The sequence below is a fragment of the Struthio camelus genome, chromosome 7, assembly GCF_040807025.1.
Source record: "Struthio camelus isolate bStrCam1 chromosome 7, bStrCam1.hap1, whole genome shotgun sequence".
NCBI lineage: Eukaryota > Metazoa > Chordata > Aves > Struthioniformes > Struthionidae > Struthio > Struthio camelus.
The window spans coordinates 36,362,917-36,373,506 of NC_090948.1; the positions used below are offsets into that span (position 1 = coordinate 36,362,917).

Genomic DNA, 10,590 nt, shown 5'->3' on the forward strand with positions numbered 1-10,590 from the left:
TTTAAATGTTTGCCATTATTATCTATAAAAGTATAGTCATATACTAACAGTTCTTGTGCTAGGACTGAGAAGTGAACATATTTTTCTTATGCAGAAAGGTTGTGTTAGAAATTGGAATAGAATATTACACAAACTTAATGGAAAAAAAAATCTTTCCCACCACCATATGGTTGTGATATAACAAAGCATTTTCTTGCCAAGATATCACATTACAATGGCAGGCAGCCAGTAACTTCTCTTCCTCATTTAAACACAACAACAACATCCAAAAAGAATTCTTTGGCTGAATCAGGCTGTTGCTTCATTATAAACATATACTATTGGCTGGCACCCATTCTACATGCTCAGTTTCTCTAGAGAGCCAGTCCATTTCATTATATTTTATTCAGAAGAGTACTGGAAAATGGCTTATCCAGCACAGATACTCTAAGACCTTTCTTTCTATTCCAGGATCTCCCTTGGAAAGAAGAGCTCTTGCAGTGGTGCAGCCCTCAGTTCTCATTGCTAGTTCTGCCTGAATTAATTTTGGTCTTGATACAGAACTCGACCCATCTTAGTCATTTCTCTTTGCATCTCCTCCACTTAGGAATGGGCAACTTTTAAGAGATGTAAGGCCAGTATTTCCCCAAACACTTTGGCAAGGTCCATTTGTTCACTGCAACTAAGAGAAGGAAAACCTGCTGATCTAGGCCTTGCCTTGGGGTGCTAAGGATTTGTCATGGGATCTCTCTTTCCTCCCTGAGGAAAGCTTACATGATTAATATATGTGGCATTGAATTATACTTTCTCTGTGTTATAATGAGGAGACTGGGAATGGTCTTTCTTGTTTAATCCCTATGGATAGAAAAGCCGTAATTGTTTAATCATAAAGCCTAAGGCAGCCACTAATACTCCCTGCATCAAAGCACACGTGTAGCTGGGGATACTAGTTCCATAAAGAGCAATGTCCCACAGTGATGCTGATGTATGTTCAGGAAGCATTAGGCCTTTATAAACATTAATGTCTGTTCTTCTACCCAAACTATTTTTACCTCTAGGAAATGCATCTTGTAACCTTCACATGAAGTATAACTGAGTCTTTGATGAGGACATAGTTATATATTGGGCCACATCCTCGGATAGTGTAATTTATCATATCTTTTTCTGGCCTGTTGGGCTAGACATCTCCTCTATTCTACTTCTGAACTGTGTATATCTCCACTAAGTACAGTTGGACATAGTTACATTGTGACCTGAAAGTACGTCATCAGTATCCCAGGACATCCGACTTCATTTTTGTTCTGCCTGTGTTTACCCGCACCCTATTTTTGTATAGTTCCTCGGAGAATAAGGGAATATATTGAACAGATAGGTGTCCCTCAGGGAGCAAAACAATTTTGCAAAATATTGAATTATTTGTCTTTTGGCAAAATCATTTCATGCTGCGTGTGCAAAGCTTGCTGAGCTTTTAGTCTTGCTGAGAGTAAGAAGTGGTGCTAGTTTTCCTTGTTGTCCTCATTTCCTAACTGGTTAGAGTTGAGTTCAGCCCAAATAGATGCTCATATTGCACTACATATCAGTTTGCTCACTTATGTCTGTATTGTAATTGGTTTCATTTTGTGTGGGCAGACTAACATGTGATTAGCCATATTTAGATTTTTTTTAAATATCTAAATTAAGCTGGATTTCGTTGCATAGTTTTTAGGTTCAAATGGTATGGTTTTTGACATTGTAATCTCATACTCTAAAATTCCTGTCCTGCCACTTTGTTCCTTTTTCTAATAGTTAAAGTGATCTTTATTTCAATTCACTTGGGTGAAGATTGTTCACAGGCTATTTTTCCTTGGAAGAGGATTCACAGGTCATCTTAGATATTGCATGAATCTTTGGTACTCAGCTTCAATAAATAAGGAATCGTACATGGAATGATAGATGGAGATCCCTGTGGTTGTGGGCTAGTCTGAGGAGCTGTCATTTTCTTGCTCTAAAGAATTTGAAGAAATGAATTTGTGTGAGCTGCAGCAGGTCCTTCACCCTCCAGTGCCAGAACTCTGGAAACCTAGCAGGCCTGCCCTCGTCTGTCCTCTACTTGGGTAAAGGGTCCATTTCACTTGGCTCAGTCCTCCACTCCTGTTTCTCATCAGTGTCTCATAGTCTCTTGTTCCAGTTGCAGTCAGCTATTTTGGATAGGCATGTTCCACTTTAAAAAGAAAGAGACCCTGCCACTGTGGTTTATCCTTCCTGGGAAACTTTCCAAGTGCAGGCAAATCTGAAGAGCTTTCCGCTCTTTTGTTCTGTGTTGTGTACTGGACAGAGATATCCTTAGATAACCCTCCTATCACATTGTGGGAGTCAAACGCAGAGAAAAGAGAGCTTCAAGTCAATAATGACCCATTAAATGCAAGCCTCATCGTTCAAGGGTTAAGTATAGAAACAGTTTCCTGATCTGGCTCTTTCCAATTAGGTTATGTGGCTTGTCAGTCAGCACGCAGTTAGGCAACACAGCTGAGTTGATGTAACAGCAAGCCGTGCCTCCCTTCCCCCTACCTCTCCTTCTTAGTTTTCTGCTGAATTAGTAAATTGAATCAAGGAGCTGCTGATGGCAGTCAGGTGAGCCCCAGGAGCAGCAAGAGCGGAAGGGAGGGGCTTCATGAATGGGGAACTGAGAGAGGGAAAGTTCTCCCCGCTGCAAGCAGTGAATTAGATGGGTTCAGAGGTTTGTGTGTTTGTATTCTCAGTCTCCCAGATGCTGGATGTAAAATGGACTGCCCTGCTATGGTAAGAATGTTTTCCATTCTTTTGTGTTGCTAATGAGGTTGTGAATGGAGAAGCTGGTTGTTTTGTCAAGGTTTCTTAGGTCTTGGGTCAGGATAGTCTCGGAAACAGAAGAGATTATGTTAGTCAGAGTGTACACAGTCCCATAGGAGGGACTGAGGAGGGAGGGAAGATACAGAAGCAGTCCACTGTTTGCTAAGCTGGCTGTTTCAGAAGGGTTAATATGTATCTTGAATACAGTAGAAGGGAAGGTGTCCTCTTCTAATGTAGCTTGATGCTGTTTGAGTGAGTCCTGAAGGATTATCTGCAGATTTCTTCCTTGCAGGACTGCAAGCAGATTATGAGGGAAGCTGGCAAATGCCACCTGCTTCTTGTAGCATTGAAGGTATGTGATGTGAAGAGGTGTATGTTGCCCTGAGTTTTGGAGGAAGAGGAAGTATTCAACCACAGCAACCCCAGAGCTAACCAGGCCTTCTCTCTGGCCCACAGTAAGGTGCGAAGTAGTTACATGCCACTCTTCTGGCTGTTCAGGTACTTCCTTTCTCCCTGGTTCATTTCTTGTATACCTAAATGTGGCCTGTGGCATAGTTCTAAGAAGCATATGCATATAGTAAAGGTGCTTCCAAGCTACATCTAGTATGATCTGAAATGTTACTGTTTAAAATGTGTGGTCCATAACTGTGTTCCAGAGACGTGCAGGCAGAGGACTGAGCTGTATGTTCTTGCATATAGCTGAGTCCAGCCTGCCTGTAGCGCTGTTTCCCTTCCACTCCATCCCTTGAGTGTTTGTTTCTCCTCACAAAAGAGTATCTACATCCATAGCAACATTGGCTTCCACCAGCACAAGGGTGCCTGAGGGGTGTTTTCTGCTGTTCTCCTTAACCAGTGTTCCTGCTTGCTGTGAGATACTGTAGGAAAGGCAGTGATGCTTGGGCTCTATTCACTTTTATTTTCAGTTTTGTGTATACCTTGAGGTCTGTCTTTCTGAAATGACTGTAAGTAAAGAGGAGTCCATGTCTATGAGGCTTCTTGGAGCAAGGGGATGAGAAAAGCCTCTCAAGTCATAGCTGGAAGGTAGACTGAAAAGAAGAAAAATCACTTGCTGCCACTGTGACCCAGTAGAGGACCTCTTTTAATGGAAAGCAGGATCTTGTCCTCTACAGGTGTTTGAACTGTTTTGTGGTGACTTGTGTTTCTAAAATAAGTCCTTTCATACTCTAATTTGTATGTAGTGTTTGATATTCTCTTTGCTGCTGCTTAGACCTGTAGTCTTGTACGATGTTTAAAATAACTGTTTTGCTGTATGCCTCAGCACACTGAAGGTGTTGGATGTGGGGTATTTTGGGCGGGGGGAGGGAATAGGGAGGGAATGGCGCGCAGCTATAAATCTGAGGTTAGGAAAGGGTGCCAAACAATTGCCACTGATGACAGTAAAATAACTAGCAAAGAGCCTGAAGTCTATAAATGGGAAACTTTTGGCTCTGGATATCATAATAAAAGTAGATATTGGGAGGCCAGGCAACGTAAACTACTGAAGGCTGAGAGCTCATGGTATTTCATAAATCACAGGAAGTGTTTTAGGCTATGCCTTGGAAATGCTGTCATGAAGATCCAAGAGTTGACTGACATGCTTCAGGCCTTTTACTTAAAACTTACTCATTCTATGGGATGAATGTTTTAAGTCCCCCTGCCCCCCAGTTCTAGGATAATTTTTAGTCCCCAGTAGGCAGCAGTCCTCTCTGTGAAGCACAATAAAATATGTTGTTCTTCTAAAAAGGTTTGTTTTTCCATGTGATGTGAACAGTTGGTGCCATAGCAAATCTATTCAGGGCACAGTGACAGCCCCTTGAAACTGCAAAATGGAAATTCACTGAAGTTCATTATTGGAAACACTTCCATAAAAAAGCCACTTTGAGAACTAGCTTAGATACATAGTCAGTTCCTGTTATGTTTCCATATAGGCCATAAATTTTTTTCTATTTTCAATGCTTTAAAGAGAACTTCTAGCCTTTAGAGCTAGTTAAAAGGGCATCTTACTGTAAGAAGTGCTGCCCAGGACCAGTTGTATGGCGATAAGCACAGAAACATTTGGTGCATATTAAGATGTGATCAGCTGAAGACTTCCCAAAGGGAATATGAGGCTTGCTCACTTCACTTAATTTAGACTAAGAGGCTTTGATGTAAGCTATTCAGTCTATGGAAGTAGACATTTAAAATACAAGTGTATTGCCTTAAAGGTTTTCTGGAAGAAACAGTTCTGTTAAGGAAGCAATGCTATACAATTCTTTCCTTCCCTTTTCCTTTCCTTTTTAAAAGGATATTATTTCTTATATCCTGCTGATGAATTGAAGGGAAAGACTATAATTTCTAATGTATGCTATTGGTAATGGTTTTGCATGGTATTTTCTGAGGAATTGCTCTATGGCAGTGAAGACTCAGGTAAAGCTCCAGGAAGTGAGAATAAAGCCTTTTGCAAGTCTAGTTTTATGCTGCTGACTGTCTTTGGGCCAATCCACTTCTTGTGTTTCATCCCTTCTTTCTGTGGTGGAAAAATTGATGTATCTGGTGTTTTTAGTCAGCAAATGGTCTTGAAATTGTCCAATGGGAGTACTGTTGGACTAACATGATTGAGATAAAATAAAGAGCCTGTTTAAACTTTATTCTTGTCTAACTCTGAGTCTTGCTGAGAGTCCTATAAAACTGTGTCCAGACAGATTCAGCCTTAATTTCAGTAGGCTGAAATTTGGCTATTGTGGTCTACAGGTTGATAGATGGAGTGTGAAGGCTGAGTATCTTCTCCGAAAACAGCCCAGCCCCTTAGTCTGCTCCTTCAAAATGGTGCACCTAGGGTGAGCTTTGCTAAGCAGCCTCTCTATTTTAAGACTTTTCTTTGTGCAGTCTTAGAGCTTGGGATTTATATTTGTATGTTTATACATTAGCACATGCTTTGATTGGTCTACAAGGTACAATTATCATTTTATTTTCCAGCCTTCAAAAGATTTGCTTAAGTTTGTCGTCTTTTGATATAAATTCTCTTTTTCTTTCATTTTCCTCAAATTTCAAAGGGATTGTCCCACTTCAAAGACCTCTTTTGAACCTGCATACTTATTACAGGTTACACTTATTGCTGAGTGGTGAGGATTTCTTTTTTATTTGTTAATTATCCTCTCCTTACATGAGGTTTCTGGGGCTGTGTCTTTGCTACTAGTGAAGCCCAAAGCCTTCGTATGTGGGAATTCATATTTCTTTATAATGTAACCTTAGAGTTAGTATCTTGTGAGTAAAACATGATTGTTTGTGAAGCCTAAGGAAAAGAACCCAATGTCTTTTAGTTATATAGTCTTTCAGTTCTTGGTGTTGATCAGTTAAACACATCAAAATCTGAACCTCAGGTGCATGCATTTTTTCAGAAGTGGACACTTGTAACTTCATCACATGATATTCATATATGGATTCTAGGAGATGCTAACAGCAGTTTTAAAGTCTCCTTAGGCCTCTGTCTTTGTGTATGTATTTCTCTTATCTGAAGTTACCCAACTGCTAGCTTACCTAGGCTTCCTTCATAGTCTTCTTTTTAACAGGTTTGTGCCACAACCTTTGCACTTCAGCAGTTGTGCTGAGTCTTAATTTGTCTCTATAAACAGCTGATGTCTTTGGCTTGTCAGACCTGTCTCTAAGGGAACTGCCTACATGTAGTGTTTAGGCTTCTCCTTAGCAGCTATCTCTTCTCATTTCTTCAAATAATTGAAAAATGGTAATACTTTGAAAAAAGTGTAGGAAAAAGAAAAGAAAATGCTGCAAAACAGAAAGCGATAGAATCGGAAATAGGAGCCGTATACAATTTCTGCATGTATTTCATGAAGATGATTATGCAGTAGTTTTCAAATCCTTGAAAGTATTTTATACTCTTATTCTAGTATTCTGTACCTTGAGAATTTTTGTTTGTTCTGTATGTGGAAATGCCAGCCATCGTAACAGGCTTATGGAGTATTGTGCTGTGATGGAATACCACCACTGTAATCAGTCCTGGATACTGCAGAATGTATTGCTATCCTTTGAAATCAGTGTTTTAAGTATGGATTGATGGTGCTATAAGAGAGACTAAAATCTAGCCCCATCAGTTTAAACTTGGAAGGATATAATCAAAGGGAAATACAATAATGAAATGTTATTTACTTTCATTAAATTTGACTTCAAGCTAAAGATGTGCAAAAGCACTGCTTGATTTGCTGAATTGTGTTGCTTGCATTTGTGAATTGCTCTAACCTGGTATCTATTAGTCACTCAAGAATTCCAAAGGAGTTTAGCCTGTCCTTTTTAACCACAACTAGCTTTTAACTCTGTTTATTCTTTACGCCTTTTCTCAAGCCTACACACTGCACTGCAACACTGTCATGTAAATTTTTGCACCTTGTATAGAGTAGTAAGTGTATCTTTCCTTCTAAGACATACTGTATTGCAGCACAACTGCCTTGTAATGTAGAAATTGCCATAGTAACTACTCATTTCTTATTGATTAGATGGATAAAAATTCTTATAATATACAGGCAGAGTAACTTGCTGGCATATGGCTTCAGGCTACCCCTGTGGCAACGCTTACTTATGCATTCTCTCCTTTTCCTGTATGTAAGACATTTTTAATGAATTAGTATTCCTTGGATTAGACCACAAAATAGCGTTTTCTTTTCTGCCGCAATACAGCTTTAAATCTTAAGTTTAAACTTGATATGCAGCTCACAAAGCAGAAGATTAACTTATATTGGTTTGTTATTGGATTAGGGCAACTAGATATCACCTCAACATTAAATCTGAAAGGACAAAAGGAAGGAAAGAAGGTTTTCCACCTTCCCCCAACTTAGTGACAAGGTTAACCACTTTGCAGAGCTGGCCTCTAATAAGTAAAACAGAATGTTCTAGTTTGGCAGCTGTAGAAATCTCTTTAGAAGATGGTTCTTGCATCAGATTCACTTGCATGAGAAAATGAATACAGTTTTTATGTTTCTCTAGTAATACTATGAGCATGGTAATGACTTTCAACAGTGGCATTATAAATGCTTACTGAAGGCAGGGTTAGGCTACAGTGAGTTATAGTTGCTGACAGCTGTCTTGGTTCATGTACAGCTGCTGCTGAACCTACTGTTGTCTCTTACAAGTCTTAAAGATGCTCTAACAAAGCATCTACCAAGTTTAGTTTGAAAGACAAGCTTTTTGTGAATTCTGTCAGGGGATTGAAATTGTGAAGCACTGAGGCAGAATGCCGAGTAAGATTAAGTGCAACACATTCTTCAACTGTGAAACATCGGTTTACTTGGAATGCTATAAAATGAAAGAACAGCAACACCCAACTAGTTTTCTACATTGTAAAGTCTAATCTAAAGCTATTCTGGAGTTTTCTGTGAGGCTGAGGTGTTAACTGTATTATATTCATCCTGTATGATTATTAGAGTGCTATTAGTTATGTGTATAGGAGACTCAAGTGTGGGGTGTTTGGGTTTTTTGTTTATTTTTAGAGCAATTTTCAGGTCTTCCAAGCTGTTGTCATAAATGTTATCCATCCATGTCTACTTTTCTTGACTTGAAGCCCTTTCCCACCTCCCGAAGTTAAAAATGCTGGATTATGACATTTCTTTTGTACTGAATCACCTTTCTGCTTCTGTGTTTTTATCTACAGTCTGACAGCCTCATTTCAGACTCTTGTATGACCTTAAGACTTTTTTGAGGGAAATATTAATCCATAGCACTATAGGAAATGACACTGGCATTTCAATCAGCCAGTCCTTCAGAGAATGACTGTGCAGGTAAACATTCTTCTGTTTGTAGTAGGCTACAGACAAACAGAGGAAGCCCTTTGGCAGCTGCAGATATTTTCAGTCTTTAAAAGGAGGAAATAGCCCTGGCTCATCTTAATCTAAGATTGGCCTGAGTTCTTGTGTGCTTTTGTGGAGGCTTTCACAGGCAGCAGTGGGAAGTTTAGCCTCTTTTGTCTTTGCCTGGAAGATAGGCCCAGAAAGCAGGCTGAAATTCAGACAGGAAGAGAACAGCAGTATGGAGTAGATGAGGTAAGAGTTAAATTCTGTCTCTGTAAGAGTTAAGTTTGTTTGTTACCCCCCCAGTTCCCACCTTAATCCAGTCCAGTAGGAAGAGAAAGGACCTGAATGAGCCCAAATGAGGAAATGGTTGCATGCAGCTTTTTAGGCTCACGTACAAGATAGACTGAGCACCATTTGAGTTCCCCTACTAGCAGCTCACTGGAGATCATTGTGGTGGAGCTGGCTGGCAAGAGCTCTTTCTATACTGGCTTTAAAACACAAGAGAGGATTTCAAGACATGGATGATGTGCAGTTGTCTCGGGCATTGGTGTCTGCTCCGTTAGGTATTTGTGTTGCCTTATCTTGCCACTGGCGTAGTGACCGATTCTGAGCAAACATCTCTGGTACATCTGCCATCATGACCCCTCTTTATTGCCTCACAGATTAGGAACATTTTGTTTTTCCTCCTCTCACAAGAGAGGAGCTTGTGAATTACTCTTGAATGGCTTCTTTCCTCTTACAGTAGCATGGAAAAAGGTGGAGACCTGAATCCCAGGACCAGAGAGCCCAGATCTCTCTAATCCGGTGATTCAAGGGTTTTCTATTGACACAGAACCAAAGAAACAGCCTGGTACAGACTTAGATGATAGTGTTCTCTTCTAATGCTTCTGCAGAGTACTTTGTGATCTTTCTGCCTGAAGAACATTGAAAATATGCAGGATGGTATTAAACTGATCAGACATAAAACACAAACTCGCAGGGTGTCAGGCAGGCATGATTGAAAAAAATCTCAAAAAATCTCTTACACACATCTTCGTGTACATATGTTCCTATCAAAGTTTTTAAATGAGGCAGAAATAAAAGCATTATTGTTTGAAGTTGATTATTAAAAACATGGAGCAGAAGATCATAAAATAGACCTTAAAGATAGGTCATGCACTGTATCAGGCACAGGTACGTTTATGCAAGATCCCCTCAGAAAAGAGGCCAATCATACTTTTTTTCCAAAGCATTAACTTTCTGGGAAGTTAGTTTTTCCATTGCTGCTGCCCATTCCTTCTGGATGATGTAAGGAATCGTTCACAAGTTAGACTCTTTACAGCGTACAAAATATGCTATTCCTGGACATACAGTTTTGTAACAGTAACCAAGCTGAACCTGAACTTTCTCCCTGGGTTTGACTTCTAGAGTTTCTGCTGCAGGACTACCTGGGGCAAAAAGCATTACAGGCTCAAACACCCTCTACCTCTTCCTACCTGAACATCATTTCTGTTCTCCTTATACTGCAGTGGGGTTTAATCTGCTGTTCATTAAGCTGTACAGCTGTGAGACTGAATTAGGAAAATTCATTTCACTTGCTTGGGAGAAGCTAATGCCACTTGGTAGAGAGGAGAGCAGCCCACTACCAAAATACTTTATCTTCTTGCACCCGTTTTACTAGATATGGCTTTCCCCCTTGTATCTCTCCTTATAAACAAAGTCATCCTGTAACTCCTGGCGTTCCCATTATGAGCAACTTGTTTGTTTTACTATCTGCCTTAATCTTTATTGTTGAAAACTTGAGTGCTCCTCCTATACCATTCTTGCTGGCTCTTTGCTGTTTTTGTCTCCGTGTTGACTCTAGCACTTCTAATCTATGCTTTAAAATGTCTCCAATTTTGTTATCCATCATGTGTTTGAGGACTGCAAATGGTTAGTCAAAAATCAAACCTGCCATTCTAGTTGGGTTAAGGGAAGAACAGAGATATTTCTGTACAAGGTTTTCAAATGACACTATATAAATGATAGCGGAAAAAAAATACTAAGC

At 39.8% G+C, this 10,590-nt stretch overlaps 1 protein-coding gene across 1 annotated transcript in view; it reads left to right on the forward strand.

Moving 5' to 3' along the window:
• CABCOCO1 (ciliary associated calcium binding coiled-coil 1) overlaps positions 1 to 10,590 on the forward strand; it is a 256,921-nt gene that overhangs the window by 116,272 nt on the left and 130,059 nt on the right. The window lies entirely within an intron of this gene.